The sequence below is a fragment of the Loxodonta africana genome, unplaced genomic scaffold (assembly GCF_030014295.1).
Source record: "Loxodonta africana isolate mLoxAfr1 unplaced genomic scaffold, mLoxAfr1.hap2 scaffold_32, whole genome shotgun sequence".
Taxonomy (NCBI): domain Eukaryota; kingdom Metazoa; phylum Chordata; class Mammalia; order Proboscidea; family Elephantidae; genus Loxodonta; species Loxodonta africana.
This window is the reverse complement of record NW_026975036.1, coordinates 486,520-509,004: the sequence shown is the minus strand read 5'-3', so window position 1 is coordinate 509,004 and position 22,485 is coordinate 486,520. Positions and strand designations below refer to the sequence as shown.

The 22,485-nt window shown below is 39.9% G+C and overlaps 1 long non-coding RNA gene across 12 annotated transcripts in view; it reads right to left on the bottom strand.

The window, feature by feature from the left end:
- The window catches only part of LOC135229505 (uncharacterized), a 598,703-nt gene that overhangs the window by 180,087 nt on the left and 396,131 nt on the right, over window positions 1–22,485 (bottom strand). For all 12 annotated transcript variants that reach the window (XR_010320191.1, XR_010320188.1, XR_010320190.1 and 9 more), the window contains one exon: window positions 246–388. This is a non-coding gene — a long non-coding RNA (uncharacterized LOC135229505). The remainder of the gene's footprint in view (window positions 1–245; window positions 389–22,485) is intronic.

Here is a 22,485-nt window from a genome sequence, read left to right as displayed (position 1 = left end):
AAGAACATGCTTCTAGAAGCAGAATGCCAGGAGAGAGGCGGTTGGGCAGTTGGGGGTGGAGGGTGCTGCACAGACAGGGGTGCCCGAGGGAGGCACAATATAGTCATTCTGCAGCAGGTCTAGTCATTCTGCATAAGAATTAGAATGCTTCTGTCAATGCACAATAGTTTACATGCAGAACATAAACAAAGTTACTGAAGGACAAAGTTGAATAGTAAACCAAGCCACTCCCTGTCAGTCCTTACCTGAGAGGGTCTTCATGAGGACTTCCGGGGATGGAGAAGGACACAGAAAACGCTGATTTATTTTACCTCTTCCTTCCTCAAGAAACAGGAACTGGTGTTAAGATGTCAGGTGTCAAGCCCCAAACTCCTCTTCTGGTCTGTATCTAAGGTGTATAATAAAACTGGGAATGAGGCAATCAGCCGTGAGCAGACAGACCCAGAGTATTCCCAGTGCCCCACATCTTTGAGCTCCAGTGAGATCCTGTTCTTAGTCACTACATTAGCAGAGGAGCTGAAAGACTGAAATTCCTTATTTTCAGGCAACTTGGGCTTCAAGCAGGCACTTATTGCTAAAGTCGTATTTCTCTGTGTTAATTTATGATCCTTAACTCAAATCCGGAGTTCGGAGCTGATTTTGATAACTCCTCCTTAGTCTGTGTAGACAAGAGTCTGCTCACAGTCAGGGAAGACAGTGGAGGAAACAAAGTCCCTAGCCCAGAGGAGGGACTGCTCCCCAAATTGGGGCAATGCCCCTGGGGAGCACTGGCGAGGTGCACTGTCCCCTCTGTGGCTTTGTGTTCTGCTCCTGGAATTGCACCCTGGGGGCCTCCATATGCAGACCCATAGTCCGTGGGTGGCCACAACTCCCGCCCTTCAGGGTCATAGGCACCTTGCGATATGCTTCCTGCCCTCCTTCTGAGCATAAGCGCTGAGATCACGCATGGCAGAACCAGTTCCGAGGTCCAGACCCTAGGCCTTGCCCTCCTTGGCCTTAGGCTTCCCCTAGTCCTGGGGGAACCCGCAAGCCTGGCGGGTGCGAGGTTAGCACCGGGCTCGGCGGGCTTGGGCCTGTCTCAAAAGGCTCAGGGCGCACGCAGGTTCCGCCTCCTTGGAGCCTGCGGGCTTGCGGCCGGCAGCCGGGCCATCTCCTGCCTCCCTCGGCCGCCCTCTCTGAGCAGCAGCTCCCCTCCCCCCACCCCACCAACAGCCCAACAGTCGCACTGCCTGCTTTCTGCTTCTAGAAGCCTGTTCTTTTGGATTACAGACTTGAACCTGAAACGCACAACTTTAAAACTACTAGATGGGGTGGCGGGGCGGGGGGGGTTGGGTGGCAGTGAAAAAAGGAAAAAAAATTAAGAAAAGAACAATTACAAAAAAAGTCTTAGAAGACTATCCTCACATTATGGACTCAAGAAGGCTGCGGATACACAACTGCATAGATAGCATACTGTTGTCTCTTTCTTTGCAAATAAGTCTTAAATGAGGGAATTTGGTACCGGGAATAGTTGTAGAGCCTGACTTTGGGGAAATCTGGGATTGATGAATTGGCTTGCATGAGGCTATAAGCCCTGATAGTCAATATTTAAAGATGAGATTTGAGCAACCTAGAACATGCATCAGAATTTCTTCTAAGTAAATTAGCACCAGAAGATGCCTTTAACCACCTAAATAAAATGGGTCAGTAGTTCAAGATCTCCCTACAAAGAAAATGGCAGACCTAGATCATTTCCAGTCAGGTTCCAGCAAACATGCAAGAAACAGTCATTTTAATCTTGTACATAGTCAACAGAGATTAGAAAACCATGAGATACTCCACTAACTTGACCCTTAAGGCTAGTTTAAAAATGATAGCAAATTAGAGAAGGAAGGTAGGAGAAGAGTTAGAGGACAAGCACACTCAGTAACTAAGATGCAAAACCCTACGTAAGATGCTAGCAAAGGAAATCCAGCAAAGTATAAACCATGTAACATGCCATGATCAAGGCGGTTTATTGCAGGCATACAAATTTGAGTGAACATTAAAGATTTAGTAATTTCATTCACCACATGCATAGGTGAAAGAAGAGAAGACATATGCTCACCTCAAGAGATGGGGGCAAAGCAGGTTGATAAAATCCAATCACACGGAGAGATAAGGGCTAGGAGCAAACATGGAACAGAAAAGGAGTTCCCGAACGTGGAAAACTACAACTAGCATGATAGTTCATGGTGACGTGTGGGACATTCTCTTTAAAATTAATAAACAATAAAATAAGGATGCTTCTATCATTATTTTTATTAAACATTTAACACTGGAAGTACAAAAAGAGAAAAAGTATAACTGCTATTCATAGATTATAGGACTGTCTCCATTGAAAACCGTAGAAAACACTGGAATTAATAGTAATCATAAATAAAAAAATAAATTGAAATTTCAATGCATCAGCATCAAGCGGACTCGGTCATAGCTCTTAGGTGAAAACAAAGGACACTGATAGGGAAAGAGCAGGTTCAGGTGGGCTAGACCAAGGAGGGAAGAAAATTATTCTGCACTGGGCTGAACTTACAAGCACGGGTATGTGTGTTAGTTACCTAGTCCCTCCATAACAAAAAATAACACAACTGGATGGCTTTAAAGAACAGAAATTTATTTGTTCATAGTTCAGTAGGTAGTAGTTCAAATTCAGGGCATGACTGTAGTGGGAAGTCCTTCCTTGTCTACCTCAGCTTCTAGTAGACGCCAGAAATCATTTGTGTTCCTGGCCTTGTGGACGCATCTGTCTTCTTTGTCTGTCTTCCTCTTTGCCTGTTTGTGCCTGTGTGTATTCTGCTCCTTTTATAACTAAGAAGAGTAAGGCTTAGGACCCACCCTACATTGGTATGACCTCATTCACATAATAAAAGGAGGCCCCCTATTTCCAAACAAGGTCAGATTTACAGGTAAAGGGGTTAGGATTTCCACATACATTTTGGAGGGACACAATTCAATCCCTAACAGTCGACTTACCAGATATTCTGGATTGAGAGTACTCGCATGAACAGCTGAGAGTGGTTCCAATTCTTTGCTACATTTGTTGGCTGAAACTTGTCTCAATGGTCACCCATAGGAATGCTGGAGCAATTTATGGTGTAGGACCTAGCCAACCATTCCTAATCACGTCCATTGTGTGGAAAAACACACACTCCCATCACCGAAGCCTTGAGAAATTCATCGATAAGAAGAGAATGGTGGTTGGAACCAAGAATTGTTTCATAGCCTAGATAACATGGTGCAGCTGTTAGATATCCACATGGAGATGTCCGGTAATAAAACTTCACCCCACACGGAGATGTCAAGAATAATACCAACAGCTAATGTTCATTGAGTACCTACACTGGTGCCAGGCACTCCTGTGCTTTTCCTTTCATGTTTGCTTTTCATGATGGCCATATGAGGAATGTATCATTTTAATGCATAAAGAGGTCAATACAGAGAGTTAGGCTGACATTTGAATATATGAGTCTGGACCCAGGAGGAGTTTGAATGGATGGAGGTATAAACCTCACGTCCTTAGCTACAAATAGACAGCAGTAAACTCACTGAGGCATCCTAGAGGGAGGGTGTCAGTAGAGAGAGGAGCAGGCACCAAGCCCAAGGGTACTCGGGTATCTAGAAGCCTGCCAGGTGAACAGCAGCCAACAAGCCTCTCTGAAGTCCAGTGTGGTTCCTGGAGGGTTGTCTGTCCTTGCTCTCAGCTGCATTTCCCCAGTGCTCCTCCCCCCTGCACTGGGTTGTCCCCTTCATGACGACAGGGACAGTGTGTACCTTTCACCACTGTATCTGCATAACACAGACTACTTCTGGCCCATGGAGTATACTGACTGAATGAAAAATAAACAAAGGATAAGGACGTAAAATCCTTCGTAGTTGATACCTTGGGATACATTAAGGGGCTTCATGAGTAAGAGGGAGAAAAACTGATCAGGGCTGCTTCTGAGACCATCTCTTAGGCGTAAAGAGTGTTAAACAATAATTAAACAAAGAGATTTAGTGGCAGAGATGTATGTTAAAAAGATGTAAGTATAGGTTGAAGATTACTAGAAACATGCCCATTTATTATTGCAACTATAGTCAAATCGTTAAAAAACATATACTACATGCACACAGAATATTATAAAGTAATTTAATGCCCTCATTAAAAAAAAAAACAAAAAAAATTTATCATGAGAAAAGACTAATGTTGAATGAAAATATCAGGATATAATATCTGTGTTAATATATATAAATGTGTGTGCTAATACACACATAAAACCAGTTGCCACTGAGTCAGTTCTGATCCATGAGGACACCAGTGTGCCACAGTAGAACTGTACTCCATAGGGGTTTCAGTGGCTGGGTTTTCGGAAGTAGACTGCCAGACCTCTCTTTCATAGCAATTCTGGGTGGACCTGAACTCCAACTTTCTGTCAGCAGCTCAAGATATTAACCATTTGCATCAACCAGAGACTCTAATACACATACACGCCAATATAAGTAAGATAATAGACATATCGGAATGTTAATAATTTATTCTATGCATTACGTATGTTTTCTTGTTATTTATTGCATACTTTCCCATTGCTTCCAAGTTTTTGAGGAATAGAATGTACTTCTGGAAAAATTCATGAGAAATTTTTAAGTAATGAAATAATTAACAGAAACAGAATGAGTAAATCTGTGGCAAGGCAGCCCAGGAACCCAAGATTACAGTAACACTGGTATGAAAGGCAGAATTGTGGAGTCCTGAAGCTCAGTGGTCCCATGCATCCATCAGGAAAGAGCAAAGAGCAAATAAACAAGGAGAAAATACAGTGAGCCAGAGGAGTGGGAGCCCTCCGTTGTGGGCACAGTTTCCTCGTGAAACTTTAGATGGACACAATGGGTGGGATTATCCACTTCCATCATACAAACATTTTTATTACCCTTGATTTTAATGGAACTATGTTATAAAAACACATGATGAAATAAAGTATAATAAAAGAATAAATCTCATCAGTGGACTACTATCATTTTCCCCGGCCACTGAGGAGGGCGGGAGACACACACGGGAAAAGATGGAGCAGTGTGAAAACTCATGCTAAGTGGGGAGGAGAGTGTTTCTGAGACAGGCCTTAGCTGCTACCACCTAGGGAAGTAGGCAGCCGTGCACAACCAACTGGAAGAAATGGCACATTATTTCTGAGACCTACTCCAGCTCATAACAAATTATGGATAACATGGGGAAGAATGAGATTTCCAGGACACTTAATTGTTTTCATGAGAAACTTGTACATAGAAAAAGAGGCAGTCATCTAAACAGAACAAGGAATACTGCATGGTTTAAAGTCAAGAAAGGTGTGCATCAGTGTTGTATCCTTTCGCCATACCTATTCAACCTGTATGCTGAGCAAATAATCCGAGAAGCTGGACTGTCTGAAGAAGAATAAGGCGTCAGGATTGGAGGAAGACTCATTAATAACCTGAGATATGCAGATGATACAATCTTGCTTGCTGAAAGTGAAGAGGCCTTAAAGCATTTACTGATGAAGATCAAAGACTACAGACCAAGAGCCTAACAACTGGACCAATAAGCAACATCATGATAACGGAGAAAATGTTGACATCATTAAGGGCTTCATTTTACTTGGATCCACAATAAACACCCACGGAAGCAGCAGTCAAGAAATCAAACGACACATTGCATTGGGCAAATCTGCTGCCAGAGACCTCTTTAAAGTGTTCCAAAGCACAGATGTCACCTTGAAAACTAATGTGCGCCTGACTCAAGCCATGGTGTTTTCAGTCACCTCATACGCACATGAAAGGTGGGCAATGAATAAGGAAGACAAAAGAAAAATTGAAGCCATTGAATTACGGTGTTGGCAAAGAATATTGAATATACCACGGACTGCCAAAAGAATGAACAAATCTGCCTTAAAAGAAGTACAGCCAGAATATTCCTTAGAAGCAAGAATGGCGAGGCTTCATCTCACATATTTTGGACATGTTGTCAGGAGAGATCAGTCCCTGGAGAAGCACGTCACGCTTGGTGACAAGTGGCCACAACAATTGGCTCAAACATAACAACGACTGTGAAGGTGACGATAGGTAGTTTAATATACATTTTGACCCATATGAATTAAAATTTAAACAATTATTTCATACCTTTTCATAGCGGTTTTAGAATATACAATTAAAATAAATGTAAACAACTATTAGAAAAAAATCTCTGAAAATAAAATTTAAGAAACTGCTCCATACCCCAAATCTAAATGGCTTGATATAAAGCACTGGTCTTTGTAATTCACAAAAAACAGGTACCAATTCCTGAACAAGAACTGAAGTGACAGGAGAAACTCCCCATGCTGTTAGAGCCCTGAGTATGGGCCCTAATCCAATGATCTGTCTTCATTAATTCCTTTTCATTTCATCTCTGTGAAAGAGGGAAGGGAGAAGGTGAGAGAGGGTTACATGTGCCTATTCTGTTCTTTAGCATCTAGTTCAGTGCCAGGAACAAGTATTCATAAGAGTCTAAAAATCATTAAAATACAAATAAGGAGGAAAACCTCCTAGTATATATATGTATTAGGCGGCACAAAGAGTTAAGTGCTCAGATACTAACTGAAAGGTTGGCAGTTTAAATCCACTCAGTTGCCTTGGAAGAAAGGCCTGGCAATCTCCCTCCAAATGCTCACAGCTATTAAAAACCGTATGGAGGGCAGTCCTACTCTGAAAACTCACGGGGTCGTCATGAGTGAAAATCTCCTCAACGGCAACTGGATTGGTAATCTATATATGGCATAAATGTTGGGAAAATTAGTTTCTGAACATATACACAGCATTGAGAATACACTGTACATTAGTATTATGTGCCAAAACCCACTGTCATCAAGTCGATTCTAACTCATAGTGACCCCAAAGGACAGAGTAAAACTACCCCATAGGGTTTCCAAGGCTGTAAGTCTTCACTGAAGCAGACTGCCACATCTGTCTCCTACAGAGAGGCTCGTGGGTTTGAAACACTGACCTTTCAGTTAGCAGCCAAGTTCTTTAACCACACAGCCACTAGGGTTCACTGCTGTCATGTACAGTGATTACATAAAGCAAATTCTGAAACAAACTGCCTGGGTTTAAATCCTAACTCAATTTATCAGCTGGGTGATCTGGGCACGTTACTTTACCTCTCACTGCCTCAGTTTCCCATTTCTAAAACGGATCTTATGCAAAAGGTTGTTACGCAGGTTAAATAAAACACACAAGGCACTTAGAAAAAGGCCTTACACACAGAATGAACACAATAAATGTTAGTTTTCATAATAAGGGAATACAAACAAACGGCTAGGTTGAAGGAACTTCCACTGAGAAAGAGTTGAGTTCTGAAATTCATGTGTAAAGTCATTTACATCAACTGTTAAAGTTGTATGTTTAGATTCAAGTGATTACTGAGGTATGTCATGATCTTGAACAGAGTTCTGGGGACTATACAGGCAGACTCTGCATGCCCTTCTCCTGCACATCCATTCCATCTCCCTTGGAGCCCAGACATCATGTTATCAATTAAACCCCTCCCACACTGGTGGTGTACTGTTTAAGAGCTATGGCTGCTAACCAAAAGGTCATCAGTTCAAATCCACCAGGCGCTCCTTGCAAAGTCTATGGCACAGTTCCGCTCTATAGGGCCTATAGGGCCGCTAAGAGTTGGAATAGACTCAGTGGCAATGGGTTTTTAATGGGTATGAGTAAACTGTTCAGTGCTTAAAGACATACCAAAAGCAACCACTAACACAAAAGTATAGTAAAAAGTTCTCATTTTAGAATAGCAAAGCCTTTTTCTAACACTGTGGTGAATTAGGGTGGACTGTGGATCAAGAAGAGCCCTGGTGGCATAGTGGTTAAGAGCTCAGCTGCTAACCAAAAGGTCAGCAGTTCGAATCCACCAACTAGTCCTTGGAAACTCTATGGGGTAGCTCTACTCTATGCTATAGGGTCTCTATGAGTTCAAATCAGCTAGGGTCTCTACGAGTTGGAATCAACTTGATGGTGACAAGTTTGGTTTGGTGGGTGCCATGGATTGCATTATGACCCTAAAAAAATGTGTGTTTCAACTTGGTTAGGCCATGATTCCCACTATTGTGTAGTTGTCCTCCATTTTGTGATTGTAATTTTACTTTAAGAGGATTAGGGTGGGATTGTAACACCACCCTCACTCAGGTCACCTTTCCCTGGGGTGTGGCCTGCACCACCTTTTACCTCTCAAGAGATAAACGGAACGGGAAGCAAGCCGAGAGTTGGGGGCCTCAGACTATCAAGAAAGCAGCACCAGGAGCAGAGCACGTCCTCTGGACCCAGGGTCCCTGCACCTGAGAAGCTCCTTGACCATGCGAAGGCTAAGGACAAGGACCTTCTTCCAGAGCCGAAAGAGAGAGAAAGCTTTCCCCTAGAGCTGATGCCTTGAATTGGACTATTAGCCTACTTCAATGTGAGGTATTACATTTCTCTCGTTTAAAGCCATCCACTCATGGTATTTCTGTTACGGCAGCACTAGATGATGAAGACAGTGGGTCAGGGTGGAAGGGGTGGATGAAGGACAAAAAAAGAAAAATGGACAACAGGAGAAATATAAGAATTCAGAGAACTGTGAAAAATTAATTCCTGAATATACTTTCTTTCTCCTCCCTATAACTGGAAGGACTTTTCTCATATACAGCATATATAAGTAAATCCTTGCAATATTTACAACACTTGGATTTTTGTAAAACTCATTCTCTGAAAACTCATGGTGGCCCCATTAATTTGTGGCTTAAAAACAACTCAGAACTAAAAAGAAGCATAAATAAATAAATAAAGGCACTGCTGTCATTTGCGGGTGATGTTCTTTTCCTGCTATCCACAACCCACACACTCGGGAGTTAATTTTCCAGGGTCAGTGTTCATAGACCATCCTCTTTCTCGCACCACCACCCCACCACCCTTAATTATTTAGAAAAGGCAGGGCCAGTCAGTGCTCCAAACATCAAGTTTTCTCTCCAAAATGCCAACTGGCACTTGGGGAGCAGGCTACATTCTCAGCTATCAGCACTTCCACTAGCCCCTGCAGATAAGGAACATGTCTCCACTGAACTGTTCACTGTAATAAATTAAAAAAAAAAAATTGTAAAAAACTGTTTCTTAAAACAAAAACAACAACAACAACAAAAACAGGTATTTCCCCATTACCCACCCACCCCACTCTCCCACACCCACTGCTCCCCACCACACACACACTCAAATATTTCCTACCAAGGGTGTTTCCCAAGCACGGGGTCTGGCTCTGCTCTTCTTTTACACCCCGTGGAGGCCTCTGGAGAAACCATACCTTTGGTTGGCAATTCCCTGAACCCTGCCTATTCAAGCTGGCACTTATTCAAAAAGGCAGGTGAGTCTTCAAGTCAGGTTTTTATAAGGAGTTTAAGATGAGCCAGGTGATACGCCTACTCACCCTCAAGTTTCTCAAAGGTAATAATTTCTTGAGATGTTTACAATGTCTCAACTATGGGTTAATTAAATCCCTTAGGATGGTGGGCATGGGAAAATCCTCCATCTCAGTGCCCCCATTTTGGAAAAAAGAGGGGGAATCTCCAAAATTACAAATTTGAATTTCTACACGCTAAAAAGCCTGTCGGTTCCCCGGTGATCCAGTGGCTAGGATTCCGCATTTTCACCGCCACTGCCCCGGATTTCCAACCAGGGAAGAGTCTTTGGAAACCCTGGTGGTGTAGTGGTTAAGAGCTATGCCTGCTAACCAAAGGTTGGCAGTTAGAATCCACCAGACACTCCTTGGAAACCCTATAGGGCAGTTCTACCCTGTACTATAGGGTAGCTACGAGCTGGAATTGACTCCATGGAAATGGGTTTGGTTTTTGTTTTTAAAAAGACTCTCAGAATGATGAATTCCAAAGAAATGCATATTATGTATATTACCTACATGATTGCACAGAAACAAGACTAGAAGCACAGAGACTGGCATAGAGTGTAAATATGAATGTATATATTGAAATATATATTTTAAACCACACCCTCCCTTGGGGGCTTCTCAGGCTCTCCGAGGCCAAATGGTCAGTGTCAAGCCATCAGGGAGCCCTCTGGTGGGCTCGGAGAGGGCCATCGGAGGTCAGCAAACAAATGACCCTTAGAGGAGGTGCCCTCTGCACCTCCCCCCAACGCTTGGGTGGGGCTTCCTCTCCTCTCCATTTGGTCTGGACCATCCTCACCTGGTCGCCTTGATGCCCCTCACCTGGCCGATTACCCAGCTGGGGAATTGTCAGTTGTGAGCTATCTCAGTGGATTTTCTTTATTTAAAAAGCAGGTTATACAGGTATTCTTTTGATTATTTTTGATATTTTGATAACTGAAGACCCGTTTTAAACTACCAATAACAGACGAATTTTAAAAAATAAATCCATGTATTTTTTAAATCCCAGCACCTGAGGTATCCACGTCTCTAAGTCTGCTTCCAAGCTTCCAGTGCAAATACATATCAAACTACAGAATATTATACTCTTTAAAATGGGGGTGAGTCATACGCATTTTTACAATCTACGTTTTCCCATTAAAATGATTCTTTTCCTATTTTTTTTTATACTGAGCTTTATTTGATTTTTTTTTTCTTTTTAATTTTACTGGGTTTTAGGTGAAAGTTTACAGCACAGATCAGTTTCTTATTCAAAAATTGATACACAAACTGTTTCGTGACATTGGTTGCAATCCCCACTTTGTGTCAGCGCTCTCCCCCTTTCCCTGTCCACCTCAGGTTCCCCATGTCCATTCGTCCAGGTTTCCTGTCCTTTCCTGCCTTTTCATCTTTGCTTTTGAGCAGGTATTGCCCATTTGGTCTCATACTTGATTGAACTAAGGAGTAAGTTCCTCACGTGTGTTATTCTTGGTCTGAGCCCTGGTGATGCAGTGATTAACAGCTCAGCTGCTAACCAAAAGTCTGCTGTTTGAATCCATCAGTTGCTCCCTAGAAACCCTATGGGGTAGTTCTACTCCCTCCTATAGGGTTGCTAAGAGTCAGAATCCACTAGATGGCAATTGGTTTGTTTGTTTTTCAATCTTTGGCTGAAAGGTAGACTTTGTTATCAATTTATTAAATCAACTGGTAATTTGCTGGATATTTCTCATACACGAACTTATGATGTCTTCAAATCCAGCCAATCAGGTTTAGGGAGAAAGAAACTTCTCTACCTTAGCCTCCCTGCCACTCCCACACCTTTTTCATTGATTTCCATGCCCTGTTTAAGTAACATCACTCATCACTTCTCACTGTCTAGGTTATCTGAGCCAATTCATGGCAGTCAATTCCACCTGAGCTCTAGGATACCCTCATTTACACACTCTGTCCTGTTGTTCCTTCACCCATGGCTGACTACATCTCCCCTTGAATGTCTACTAGGCATCTCAAACTTAATGTGGTTCAAATAAAATTCTTGCTCCAAGTGTCTTATTTACCTCCCAGTCTTCCTTATCTCAGCAAATATTCTCACTATCCTCTGGGTTGTTCAGGACAAAAACCTAGAAATCACCCTTGATTTCTCTCCTTTATTCAAATCTTGCATCCAATCCATTGACACATATTCTGGACTCTTGGCTCTACCTTAAAATAAATCCTGACTCTATCCACTTCTCACTACCTCCACCTTACAGCCACCATCATCTCTTGGTTAAAACTGGACTCCATGCCACTGATCTTCCCTCTTACAGTCTACATAACAGCATCATTTCAGTGGCTTCTCATGGCGATTAGGAAAAATTCCCAAACGCTTCCCATGGTCTTTCATGATGCGGGGCTTGCCCACCATACTAACAGTCTTCCCTCGGTTCACTCCACACTCGCCATGACTTATTTCCTGAGCTTCCTCAAACATGCCAAAACACTTGGTTATTTAAGGGCCTCAGAAACAACTCTTGCCTTTATTGGCAATATCCTCCCTCCAGAACTTCATACAGCTATTCTCTCCTTTGATATAGGTCAGTTATCTCCTCAAATATCCTGCTCCCATAAGCCTTCTGACTATTAATCTAAAACACCTCACCCCACTCCTTCCCTCACATGCAAATCTGTCTTATTTTCAAAATATTTAGCTCTCCTTGACATTTTTTGTTATTACCTGTAAATTTATTTTTTGTGGTGGAGAATGTATGCAGCAAAACACACCAACTTAACAGTTTCTACCTGTACAATTTAATGACATCGGTTACATTCAAGTTGTGCAACCATTCTTACCCTCCTTTTCTGAGTTGTTCCTCTGTCATTAACATAAACCCACTGCTCCTTAAGGTTCCTATCTAATCTTTTCAGTAGCTGTTGTCAATCTGATGCCATGTAGACAGTTCTTAAAAGAGCATATGCTCAAGGTAGACCATTTTTATTAGTTAAGTAAGCTAATGTTCTGGAGCCCTCGTGGCACAGTGGTTAAGTGATACGGTAGCCAAGCAAAAGAAGAGCAGTTTGAATCAACCACCTGCACCTTGGAAACCCTATGTGGCAGTGCTATTCTGTTCTACAGGGTCTCTGAGTCAGAATCAACTCAACAGCAACAGTTTGATTTTTTCTTTTTTATACTTCGGTTTTAAGATAATTCAAGGGAAGGCTTTTGGTGTAATGTTTAAAGAATATCTCACGGAAATAGTTTCAGGAGTTCATTCACCCTCAATGGCTCCAAAAAGTCTGGGGTTCATGAGAATCTGAAATTCTGTTCTGCAATTTCCCCCTTTTGATCAGGGCTTTTCTATGGACTCTTTGATCAAAATGTTCAGCGACAGTAGCCAGGAACATTTTGGTTCTTCTGGTCTCGTGGCATGCTAGATGTTCTTTTAAAAAACATGAGTGGATGCTGAAGGTTATCAAATACTTATTTTATTACACCTATTAATATAATCACATTTATTTTTCCTGTACATATGGTAAATTATACTGATTCATTTTTGAATGTTAAACTAACCTTGAATTCTTGGGATAGACCCAACTTGGTCATAATATATTCTTCTTTACAGTATTGCTGCATTTGTTTTGCCTATTTATTTTCATATTTTGCATCTATGTTCATCAGTGACATTGGCCTGTAATTTTCCCATCTTGTGCTGCTCTTGTCAGGTTTTGGTATCAATATTCATTCTACAAGCTTTACAAAGGAGTTTGGGTATATATTTCATTTTATATTGAAGAATTTGTGAAATATTTCTTGAATATTTGGCAGAATTTGCAGGAAAAGCCATCTGACATGAAGTTTTCTTTTTGAGAATAGTTTGAGCTCTAATTCAATTCTATTAACAGTTGTGGAATTACTTTTGCTTCCTGTTTCTTCCTGAATCGTTGTTATTAACTTACATGGTATGATACGTTTGCCTACTTTACCTAAATTTGCAAATTTATTGACTAATATGGTTCATAACATTCTCACGTTATCTTTATGTTCTGCAAGATCTGTAGTCATTTTCTTTCTAATTCCTGATATTCGGTATTTATACCTTCATTCTTTTTCTCTTGATCAGTCTTCCCTAAAGTTTGTCAATTTTACTAGCACTTTCTAAGAATCAACTTTAGTCTTCGTTGATCGTCTGTTGCATGTATTCAATCATTAATAGAAACAAAAATTTCTATGAATGTTTGTTTCTGTTTTTTTCCCAACATTTTGAATGGATGTTTAACTCACTTATTTTTCAAGATTTGTTCTTTCCAATTATATTTTTAAGGCTATAAGTTTCCTATATTATATTGTCTGTACTGCACAACTTTTTACATGCACTATGTTCATAATTGTTCACTTCAAAATGTATTCTAATTTTCATCATGATGTCTTTTTTGACTCATAGTATTTTAAAATATCCAAGGACATGGAGATTTTGTATTTTCTTTTTCTAAGATGGTTTCTTTTTTAATTATGATGTACTTACATAGTATCCTCTATATTATTGCAGACTCTTGAAATTTGTTGAAACTTGCTTTATAACACAGTATATAGTCAATTTTTATAAACACTATGTGCGTGAGATGAATGTATATTCTTTAGTGGTTAGATAATGCACACACATACACATATATCAATTTGGTATTTTTATACATGTTAAATCTTCTGTATCCTTGATAATTTATGGACTTCTATGTTTCTGAGGGGTGTGTTAAAAGTCTATTATGATGCATGATGTCAAAAGGAGCCCCAGTAGTGCAGTGGTTAAGCACTCAGCTGTTAAACCTTTTGATTTGATCCACCAACTACTCCACAGGAAAAAGATATGACTGTTTCCTTCCATAAAGATTACAGCCTTAGAAACCCTTTGGAGAAGTTCTACTCCATCCTATAGTCACTATGAGTCAGAATTTACTCAACAGCACACAAGAAAAAATGTATGATGTGATGGAAACTGAGGAGTACAAACCTCAAAGAATTGGTCCTACCTCCAGGGTCAAAGGATGAAGGACAGAGAAAACAGCAGAGACATCCAAAAGCTTGGAAACAAGGAGGCTGAGAGGAAGACGCCTGGTGGTTTAAGGGCTTTGAAGGGCTACCACATATACTGAGGAATCTGGAGTGCAATGTTCTTGCCTAAGGATGAAGACATGCTCATAAAGATCCTGACAAAGCTCTGGGCTTGCACCTCTGGCTGATCTTTGGGCTCCATGGGGGCAGGAAGTGAAGGCTAAGGCAGAGTTTTAGGCACTCTTGCTTAGCATTGAAAGAATGCCCCAGTTCAGAGCCAATCTGCAAAGACTGGGATAATGTTCCTTTTTGTTTTTGGCTACAAGCTTTTAAAGAAATCACTGTCAGGTCATGAACTGACTGCTGACATAACAGAACAGAACTTCAGTGTCCACACATGAGAAGACATACAATCTTTGCAGAAATAGTTTGGGAACATCACTAAGCAAATGGATGACTGGCCCTCAACAATTTAAGAAAAAAAAAGAAAAAAAGCAAACCCTAATGACAGGGAATCTGATTTCCAGAGTTACATTATAATGTTTAAAATATTCAGTTTTCAACACACTATTTTAAGTCATAAAAAGAAAAAAGAAAAGGATGGTTCATTTGTTAAGAAGAAAGAAGAGAATGAACAGAAAGCATCCCTAAGGAAACACAGATATTGGGATTACTAGACAAAGATTTTAAACCAATTGTCTTAAATTTCCTCAAAGAGCTAAAGAAACCATAGACAAAAAAAAAAAAAAAGGAAACCAAGAGAAGAATGTATGAACAAGTAGAAAATATTAATAAAGAAATATTATACAAAAGAGCCAAAAAGAAATTACAGAGCTGAAAAGTAGAATAGCTGAAATAAAATTTTCATTAGAGGAGCTCAACAGCAGATTTGAGCAAGAAAGCAGGAAAATGTAAACTTGAAAAAGCACAACTGAAATTGTTCTAACTCAGGAGCATAAAGGAAAAAGAATGAAGAAAATGAACAGAGCCTAAGGGACCTGAGGGACAACATCAAGCATACCAATATACTCATTAAGGAGTCCCAGAAAGGAAAGAAACATGAAAGGACAGAAAGAATATTTGAAAATGTAATGACTGGAAGGTTCCCAAATGTCATCTAGATATCCAAGAAGCTCAATAAACTCAAAGGACAATAAATACATAGATATCCACAGACAGACATAATCAAAATGTCAAAAGACAAACACAGAAACTTGAAAGCAGTAAGAGATAAGTGACTCCTAGTGTACAAGAGAGTCTCAACAAGTTTAACTGTTGATTTTTCACCAGAAACCACTGAGACAAGAAAATAGTGGGATGATGTACTTAAGGCACTGGAAAAAAAAAAAAATACAGAAACAAAACTATGAACCAAGATGTCAATATCTAGCAAAACTATCTTTCAAAAATGAAGGCGAAAGTAAGACATGCCCAGATACACAAAACCTGAGGGAGTGAGTTAGTAGCAGAACTGCCTTATGAGAAATGCCACAGGGAATCATTCTGGCTGGCATGAAAGGACACTAGACAGTAAGTGGAAGCCATAAAAAGAAACAAAGACTCCGTAAAGGTAACTACTTAGATAAAACAAAGTCAGTAATATTTTTATATCACGCCTCTCTTTTTTTCATATATGATTTAAAGCACGAATGCATAAAAATACTTACACATCTCTCTTAATGGACACACAATGTATAAAGACGCAATTTTTGTAACAGCAACGTAAGTAGGGGAGGTAACTGAGCTGAATAAAAGCAGAATTTTCCATACTGTTGAAGGTAAATTTATATTAATTAAAAGAAGATTGTTATAAATATAAGATCTTAATTGTAATCCTCATGGTCACCACTAAGAAGTTAAACAATATAAGGAAAGGAAATAAGGAGAGGACCAAAATTGTACACTTGAAAAAAATCAGTCAAACACAAAAGTGGACAGTAGTGAAGAAAATGAGCAACAAAATACATATATGACCTACTACTACAAAGTAGAAGATATAAGTCCTTCCTTATCATTAATCGCTTTAAATATAAATAGATTAAATTCACAATTGGGATCATTAAAGTTGTGTGTCAACTTTGTCGGACCATGATTCTCAGTGCTTTGGCAGTTATGATGTAGTTTAGCAGTCGTATACGGATAAAATCACTTCCATAATGAGATGTGATATAATGCGATTACCTCCGTGATGGGATCTGCTGTGAGTAGCCAATCAGATGTAAGGGAGTTTCCTCAGGGGTGTGGACTGCATCCAATATAGGTGGACTTTCTGGCAAGGCTCTTGAGCTTTTGCTCACTCTGAATCCTGCAGCTGGCTCCTCTTCATCTGATCTCAAGTTTTTGGGACTTGAACCTTCAGTTTACCTTCCAATTTTGGGATTCATCAGCCTCCGCAGTCTGTGAGCCACGACCTGCCAGCTTAACTGCCGATCTTGAGATTTGTCAGCCTTTGCAGCCTGTGAGCCACAGACCTGTTGTATGACCTGCAGATCTTCAGTTCTGCAGTCCCTGCATCTACGTGAGTCAGGAGAAGCCACCAGCCTGACCCATGGACTTGAGACCTACCAGCCTCTACAGCCTCGTGAGCCATTTCCTTGATATAAATCTATTTAAATATATATCTCACTGGTTTTGCTTCTCTGGAGAACCCAGCCTAAGATACCAATTAAAAGACAAATATTGGCAGAATTAATAAAAAAATCATTCAATTGCTATCAAGCTGATCTGACTCACGGTGACCCCTCCCCCCATGTGTGTCAGAGTAGTACTGACACTCAAGTGTGTCAGTTCAATGGCTAATTTTTCAAAAGTAGATCGCCAAGCCTTTCTTCCGAAGTGCCTCTGGGTGGACTCAAACCTTCAACATTTTGGTTAGCAGCTGAATGCATTAACCGTTTGCACCTCCCAAGGACTACAACATGTATCTATGTTTATTTCTGTATTACTTGTCTTTATACTCTATACGTACATACACACATAGACACACACACATAGACATCACACAGATGCTTTGGACTTCAACTAGCAGGGCTCTATTAATTGTTGATAGAAAAGTACTGATATCAATTATAAATGCGTATTTGTCCATTTCCCCTTTCAGATTTATTAGTTTTTGTATTTTGGAGCCCTGTTGTTAAATACGTACACATTTAGGATTGTTGTATCTTTTTGGAGAATTGAACCTCTATTATGTTATGTCCCTACTTATTCCCAATAATACTCCTTTTTCTGAAGTATAATTTGTCTGATATTAATATAGCTACTGCAGTAGAACTGGATAATTTTCAACCATTTCAAGAGGTAACATAAGATCAAGAACTGATGGTATAAAAGGAAGAAATCGAAGCTGCATTGAAGGCATTGGTGAAAAAACTACCCTCTCTCCACCATCTTCACTAACTCTGACACCAACTGTCCCTCACACAGCACTCCCTACTTCTCTGCTGGGTTCAATAATTCATTGCAACGGCCACACAGAGCTCACAGTCCATATTCATGATTATGGGGTTTATTAGGGAAGTAACAGTTACAACTCAGGCTCAGAGACACTCAGAATACAGTTCTTCTATCAGGACAGCCTCTTCCCTCCTGTGCTCATAGGCGTGCCTCTGCCTGGCCTTGGGCCTCTCTCCAAAGGCACTCAGCTTTCCTTCTCCATGGACCATCATCTCCTATAGCCGGGTCCCTGTTGCTTGGTCTCTCCTGCCATGGCATCTTACCGTCTTCAGGGTTACAGCTTCCTCTCTCTATCTCAGTCTCCTGCTTCTAGGAGCTTCTCAGTGCAGGGATCTCAGGTCCATAATATATGCTCAGCTCCTGGCTGTTCTTCCTTGATGGGAGTTGAATCCTCCTCTTTGCTCTGGAACTGGTTCTCTTTGAAGGGAAAACTAAACAATCCCCTTGGTGAGCCACAACTACCCTATCACACAGTCCTGCCCAAGCGCCAGGGTGGATGTTATAAGACCATGGCTAGAAAGGCCACACAAAGTAAACAATCACATCACAGCACCTTGGACTCATTTTTCGAGCCAAGTATCAAAAATCCCATACGAACAGATTGGTAAAGAACATAATCAATGGCAAGAACATTTTCATAATTATGTTTTCTGTATTTGGAAGAAATCTATAGCACTATTCTTATTTTGCCAATTCACAGGGATCACAGAGATTAGTGGTAGATATCGCAGTACCAGAAAACTCTCTGGTGAAACAGTCTGTGAGCAGTCTTACAAACACGGATATTCCACCAGAGTCAAAAGAATGACGTTACATTAATCATCAAAGAGAACATTTCAAGATCTAGCCTGAAGTACAATGTTGTCACTGATAGGCTAATACCCATACACTTACAAGGAAGACCAGTTTATATGACTATTCAAATTTATGCACCAACCACCAATGCCAAAGACAAAGAAATTGAAGATTTTAAACAACTTCTGCAGCCTGAAATTGATGAAACATGCAATCAAGATGCATTGATAATTACTGGTCATTAGAATGTTAAAGTTGGAAACAAAGAAGGAAAAGTAGTTGGAAAATACAGCATTGCTGATAGAAATGATGCCAGAAATCTCATGAAAGAAGTTTGCAAGACCAGTGACTCATCCACTGCAAATATCTTTCTTCACCAACATGAACGGCAGCTATACACGTGGACTTTACCAGATGGAATACACGGGAATCAAACTGACTACATCTGTGGGAAGAGAAGATGGGAAAACTCATATCATCAGTCAGAACAAGGCCAGGGATCGATTGTGAAACAGACTGTCAATTGCTCATATGGGAGTTCAAGTTGAAACTGAAGAAAATTAGAATAAGTCAGAAAGGGCCAAAGTACGACCTTGAGTATATCTCACCTGTATTTAGAGACCACCTCGAGAATACATTTTATGTGTTAAACTTAACAACTGAAGACCAGGTGAGTTGTGGAATGACATCAAGGACATCACACATGAAGAAAGCAAGAGGTCCTTTAAAAGACAGGAAAGAAAGAAAAGACCAAAACGGATGTCAGAAGAGACTCTGAACCTTGCTCTTGAATGTCGGGTAGCTAAAGTGAAAGGAAGAAATGACGAAGTAATAGAGCTGAACAGAAGATTTCAAAGGGTGGCTTGAGAAGAAAAAGTATTATAATGACATGTGTAAAGATCTGGAGATGGATAACCAAAACGGAAGAACACACTCAGCATTTCTCAAGCTGAAAGAACTGAAGAAAAAATTCAACCCTTGAGTTGCAATACTGAAGGACTCTACAGGTATAATATTAAATGACGCAGGAAGCATCAAAAGAAGATGAAAGTAATACCCACAGTTACTATGCCAAAAAGGATTGGTCGACCTTCAACCATTTCAGGAAGTAGCATATGATCAGAAACCGATGGTACTGAAGGAAGAAGTCCATGCTGCACTGAAGGAATTGGTGAGAAAAAAAAGCCTCCAAGAATTGATGGAATACCAACTGAGATGTTTCACCAAATGGATGCAGCACTGGAATCGCTCACTTGTCTAATCCCAAGAAATTTGGAATACAGCTACCTGGCCTATGAACTGGAAAGGATGCATATTTACACCTATTCCTAAGACAGGTGATCCAACCAAATGTGGAAATTATCAAACAATATCATTAATATCACATGCAAGTAATACTCTGCTAAAAATCATGCAAAAGCAGCTGCAGCAGTGCATTGACAGGGAACTGCCAGAAATTTAAGCAGGATTCAGAAGAGGACATGGAAGGAGGGATATCACAGCTGATGTCATATCGATTCTGGCTGAAAGCAGAGAATACCAGAAAGATGTTTACCTGTTTTATTGACTATGCAAAGGCATTTGACTGCTTGGGTCATAACAAATTATGGATAACATTGCGAAGAGTGGGAATTCCAGAACACTCAATTGTGCTGATGAGGAACCTGATCAAGAGGTAGACGTTCAAACAGAAAAAAGTGATACTGCGTGGTTTAAAGTCAGGAAAGGTGTGTGTCAGGGTTGTATCCTTTCACAATACTTATTTAATCTGCAAATAATCTGAGAAGCTAGACTATATGAAGAACAAGACATCAGGATTGGAGGAAGACTTATTAACAACGTGCATTTTGCAGATGACACAACCCTGCTTGCTAAAAGCTAAGAGGACTTGAAGCACTTACTGATGAAGATCAAAGACCACGGCCTTCAGTATAGATTGCACTTCAACATAAAGAAAACAAAAATCCTCACAACTGGGCCAATGAGCAACATCATGATAAATGGAGAAAAGATTGAGATTGTCAAGGATTTCATTTTATTTGGATCCACAATCAACACCCATGGAAACAGCAGTTAAGAAATCAAAAGATGCATTGCATTAGGCAAATCGGCTGCAAAAGACCTCTAAAGTGTTGAAAAGCAAAGACATCACCTTGAAAACTAAGATGCAACTGATCCAAGCCACAGTGTTTTCAGTGGCCTCGTATGTGTGGGAAAGCTGGCTGATGAATAAGGAAGACCGAAGAAGAATTGATGCCTTTTAATTGTCGTGTTGGTGAAGAATTCTGAATATACCATGAACTGCCAAAAGAACAAAAAAATCTATCTTGAAAGAAGTATAACCAGAACGTACCCTAGCCTAGAAGCAAAGATGGCTGGGCTACATCCTACATACTTTGGATCTGTTTTCAGAAGGAATTAGTCCATGGAGAAGGATATCATGTACTATTTCTTTGGACTATCTAAGACCTGAAGAACAAAATCTCATGGTCCAAATTAACATTTTTACTTACTAATTTTCAAATGTAGCCCTGGTGGAAGAGTGGTTAAGAGCTTGGCTGAAACTAAAAGGTTTCAACCAGCCTCTCCTTAGAAGCCCTGCTGTGCAGTTCTATTCTGTCCAATAGGGTCACTGTTAGTTAAAATTTAATCCACAGCAATGAGTTATTTAATTTTCAAATATAAATTTTTTCTGTTAATGTCTAAATTCTAAAGTAAATTCTATTTTATAAACTACCTGTTTTATAAATTTATTTTCTATTATTCAAATTCATTGTTATAGTAGAATCAAACTTAAAAAGTAACATAATTTTATATCCAGGCAAAATTTTCATTTTGCCAATAACTAAGTGGAGTGCAAAAATGGAAGCCTGCAGAAGATAAAAAGAAAATGATTTGTGAATCCCTAAAGACAATTCCAAAATTCCTTTTTAGAATGTAATAAATCAGCAGAGACTTCTTGCATTAAAGGTACGTGCTTAATGGGTGGGAATCATCCTACTAGTACCACTAGTGCTGAAATTAACGATGGCAATACAAATATAACAGAATTTGTTCCAAATTCTGCATCCATTTCTTGATGTAGTAAAAAAAAAAATTAGTAATGATCTACAAAGTGAAACTAAGAATATTAAATTGTCACATCTGCAGAGCGCATAAATAACAGACATGCAGATCCTGCCTTGTGGAATAATTTTCTTCCAATGAAGTAAATTACTGGATCAAAAGAGGCCCAAGTGATTGTCAACATCACAATTGTCCACTTGTAAATTTGTGTTGAAAATTCCTGGATGGTAAACAAAGTTCTGTAGCCAGAATTTTTTCTAGAGTGCAAAGTTAATGATGAAAATTATAAGAGGGAGTGGCTACTGCAATCTCCATCAGTCAGCTCTGTGTATTGTTTTGTTTGCAAACCTACTAACCAAACAAACAAACCCGTCATCCTCATTTAATTCTTGAATTGCTACAGATGAATTTAGCAATTGGTGCAAATTGAATAGGATCGGTAAACATGAAAATAGTTCAATTCACAGAGATTATGTTATCCTATTTAAACCAAACACATTGTTCTGGCTTAATTTATGAACTGGAATCACAAATTAATGAACATCAGTATTGAAAAGCCATTTTGTAATGTGTCGTTGTTGTCATAACAATCACTGAATGGGGACTATCTTCGTGAAAAAGAAATGAAGTCTTTGGGTCCCCACGAAATGGAAAATTTTAAAGTTGGCTTCAACTTGCTGCTCATTTGATCTATTTTTAGCAAGTCACATCTCAAAACACGGTAACACAG